Source organism: Capra hircus, chromosome 20 (assembly GCF_001704415.2).
Source record: "Capra hircus breed San Clemente chromosome 20, ASM170441v1, whole genome shotgun sequence".
Taxonomy (NCBI): domain Eukaryota; kingdom Metazoa; phylum Chordata; class Mammalia; order Artiodactyla; family Bovidae; genus Capra; species Capra hircus.
In genome coordinates this window covers 63,480,951-63,485,374 of record NC_030827.1, presented here as the reverse complement: position 1 = coordinate 63,485,374, position 4,424 = coordinate 63,480,951, and positions in this window count along the sequence as shown.

Genomic DNA, 4,424 nt, shown 5'->3' with positions numbered 1-4,424 from the left:
ATTGTTCATAATAGCAGAAGGCAAAGCCCAGGACAAATATCTACAGGTGGCCAGTTTGACATTGCTTTTTGATGGGAAGAAAATTATAGTTTTTTTTTTTTCCCCTTAATTTAAAGAAATGTGTAGGTGTTCTTGGGATGCTTAGTTGTGAAGAATCCATCAGCCAGTGAAGGAGACACAGAAGATGTGGGTTTGATCCCTGGGTGGGAGATCCTCTGGAGGAGGAAATGGCAGTCTGCTCCAGTATTCCTGCCTGAAGAATCCCACGGACAGAGGACCTGACGATTACAGTCCCTGGGGTCACAAAGAGGAGACAAGACTTAGTGGCAGAGCAGGCAGGCACAGGCAGAAGTGTTCTTTGGGATGGAGCTTCAAAATAGAGTTCCCCAGGGAAAACAGGAGGAAATTGTTTGTAATGCATATATACCTGTGTATAAAGAGCATTGAATGTTAATAGACTAACAGGAAGAAACTTAAGAGCGCCCTGGGGGCTAACGGCTAGAAAAGCAAAAGGATGGGGGATGGGAATGGAGAATGACTTTTGATTTTCACACTGTGCTCTTTTGCTTAGTTTGAATTATTTCCTGTGAGTATGCTCACATTGCTTTTCTAATTACTATTGAGTGAAAAGAAGGCATTCTTCTTCAGAGAAGTAAACTAAAATTGAAACCCTGTTCCTATTGATTTTATTCAAACATATATAACCCAAATCATAATCATCATTTTGCTCAACCTAATCCTGAGTCCCGGAGAGCCTAGGGCTCTTGGGTGACCAACTGCCCTAGCACGTCTGACTCCTTGAGACCCTGTGGACTGTAGCCCGCCAGGCTCCTCTGTCCACGGGATTCTCCAGGCAAGAATATTGAACTGGGTTGCCATGTCCTTCTCCAGGGGATCTTCCCAACCCAGGGCTTGAACCCACGTCTCTTATGTCTCCTGCACTGGCAAATTGGTTCTTTACCACTAGTGCCCCTTCTGGAAACCAAAACAGAAGTTGGGTTGTACAGCCCTGCAGACTCAGGGATATTTGAGTAGCTGAGGAGGGCAGGCAGAAAAATAGAGCTCAGAGGATATTTGTGTGCTCAGAACTCACCATGCTACTGACGAAGTCAGCAGGGAGCATCGAGGCTAGTCCCGCGTGCTGGCTTCTGGTGGGGAGGGGGCTTCAGGTTTGGCAAGTCCTGGTTTATGAATAAGGCAGTGAAAATTTGAACCTTCCTTGAGCAGGACTCGTGAAGGCAGACCCTGATATTAAAGGGATATTTTGAGACAATAAATGATGCTGTTTTTCTCGTGTGGGGGTGTTTTCCTTCACTTTAATTTCTCTCTTTCCCCAAGTTTTCCCATGCAAGGTCCTTATGAGTTACTTGGCTGATTTATTGCCTCCGGGGGGGGGGGGAGGGGGGGTGTGACAGGGTAAAGGACAGAAGGACGCCAAGACCTTTACAGCTGCTGTAAGAAACTGAGAGAGAATTCCGAAGAATTCTCTTTTTCTCCAAGAGAGACAAAATATTCAAATCCTTGAGAGAAGGGTATTCTCAAGACTAGGGAAGGGGACATTTCCTTGGTGGTCCGGTTGATCTCAGGTGGCCTTAGCCTGCAGAGACTTGAAGCAGGGCTTCAGTTCCTGGCCAGAGCCTGAGGTCGAGTCCCAGCGGTGAGGATACTCGATCCTAGTGATCCAGTGATGAGGCTCTGGCTTCTCGGTTTTGCAGAAAAGAATTCCCACAAAGATGGAAAGTAGTGAAACAAGTCGAGTGTTTATTAGGCGGGGAAAGAGTCCAGTGTGTGGGACAGACACACAGGCAGACCCAGAGTCGTTGAGTCGCACCTACGTGGCAGTTTGAATTGCTTTTATGGGGCATTTCTTCCAGGAAGTCCTTTGACCAATCATTTTGATTCACCTGATTCTGAGTCCGTATTTGGTTTATTTCAGAATCCCCCCACATGTGCGTTCTCCTTTCTTAGCCAAGATGGATTCTAGCAAAGAGGTTTATGGGTAGTTGACATCACTTACTATGGGGTGACGCCTCCTCCCTTTTTGAGCTCCAAGGAGCCTTTCTGCACATGTGTAGTCAGGGAGGTCTCTTTAACTTTGAGAATGAGGAATATGTGATCTTTTATCTCTTATCTTGACAGGGCTTAGCTTCTGTCATCATCCTGCTTATGGAGTTTCTCTCCTCAGCAGGAAACTGTTCAGCCGAGGGCCCATCTATCTCCTGCCTCATGATGGTTAAGAATCTGCCTTCTAATTCAGGAGACTAGGGCTCGTTCCCTGGTCAGGGAACTACGATTCCACTTGACACAGAGCAACTAAGGCTGCCTGCCGCAACTAGAGAGTCCATGCACCACAACAAAAGTTCCATGTGCTACAACTGAGACCCGATGGAGCCAAAGAAATAAAAAATTAAAAAAAGAAAAAGACTCAGGAAGGAACTCCTCACCTGGTGGTAGAGTTGGGGAGAGGAGGAAGCAGGAGTTCGAGAAGAAGAGCAAGAGCTCCTAATTGTACCCCAAATCCCAGGTCGAGCTACCAGACCCCCAGAGGATGCTAGGGTGGGGCATGTCTGGTCCTCCTCCCTCAGGATCCTGACAGCCTCACCAATGTTTCCACATCCCAAACAGGCTTAGAAGACCAGAGAGCCCGCCCACCTGAACTGACCACTTATAAGGGCTAAGTGATGCTCCAACAGCCACCTTGGAACTCTCAGCCCAGCTCTCCCTGGGTTTTGGCACTGTGCAATGTTCTAGAACCAGGGCACTGATTGTTGGGGGGCAATGATGCAAACTAACTCAGATTAACTATTGTACCAGAGCTATGAAGACCTCGCCGAGACTCCCCGTGACACTCACTGGTCTAAACCGCACTATTTACCCCCTGCATCTCATTACAGACACAGGACTCTGCCTGGGGCTGCTTCCACCCAGAGCTGCTGGCTGAGCTCGGTCAGATGGGCTCCATCTGACACTCTATCTCTAGTGTCTACGGAAAGTGAGCGAACAGAAAGGACTCAGCCGTAAATATTCTGTCTTTATAGTGCAAGCACCCACTAGGATATGTCATCATTTGAGGGTAGCCTAGAAAATGGGAATAAACTTCAAAGTCCAAAGGGGGGAAAAAGACAATCCCATAGAATATTCTTCAAATGAAATTAACTGACCAACAGGTACTTTGAGGCTTTCAGGCTACTACTCAACTCAAATGAGAGCAAGTGTGTAATACGGATGACAGACCCTGCCTGAGTGCAGACTGTCACTTCCTTTCGGTTCTCAAATCAGAATCCTTGTGATGCTGTGCCACATGGCAGATTCAATTTTGCTCACTTAATTTTCATCTCTCCAACATAGTTTTCTTCTGCCAAAAAAAAAAAAAAAAAAAAAAAAACCAAAGATGCTGCTGTCTGCAAAGGTAACTTACCATTCAAAGAAATACACATAGAGAACAGAAAATGCAGATCCTCCTAAAACAATGCATTTTCATACACAGTGATGTCTCTCTTTTTGTACAGTCTAACTTTCACACACATAGGTTAAAAGCTTCACTAGAATCTGTCACAAACCATCTACATTGAAGCTTTGTCACAAAGCAATCTTTGTTATTTAGTCCCATATCTGCTACTCAGTTTTAAGCTTTCAGCATCCTTCCCTTCGTTCATCTGTTGACTTCCTCAGAATGTGGCAAGCATCATGATGGACATGGGAATATGGAGACAGGCCTCTCCTTTAACCATCACCTGCTGGTCTTTCTCATGTGCATGTCCCACAAGCAGGTCAAGTTCAATAGACTGGACTCTGCTCCCTCTTCTGTTTTCATTTTATCTAACATCACCATCATCTACACTATTTATGAAGCAAAACTTTGCATAGTTTTTATTTCATCTAGCCTTAAACCAATCAATTAATTAAACCAAAAAGGCTGGAAATGCCTTTTTCTCTCCTCTTGTATGTCAGGAATGCTTTTAGCAGCACATAACAGAATGGCCAACTCATGGTGACTTAAATTCTTAAGATATTTATTGTTAACATAACAAGAGCTATGACTGACTAATGACTCAGCAATATCACTCAGAATCTGCCCATATTCCCACTCAACCACATCAAACATAATGATTGTCCCTTCACTGTCACGAAACAGCTGCAACAGTTCCATACATCATATTCTCACAGAGTAATATTCAAAGGCAGAAAAATTCATGGAGAAGCCAGAGAAATGGGAGCATGTTCATTCTTCAATTTTTTTATTAGGACAGAAAAATTTTCCCAGAAGTTCCCTTCATCAGACTTCGTTTTTGATTAGAAATGAATTATTGACTCAGCCACAGAGTTTCAATGATTTTCTCTTTCTTTTTTCTAATTGCAATATCCCCTCCCCTCATCAGCATTCTACTGATTCAATATTCTCCTAAAAGATCCCCACCTCAAAT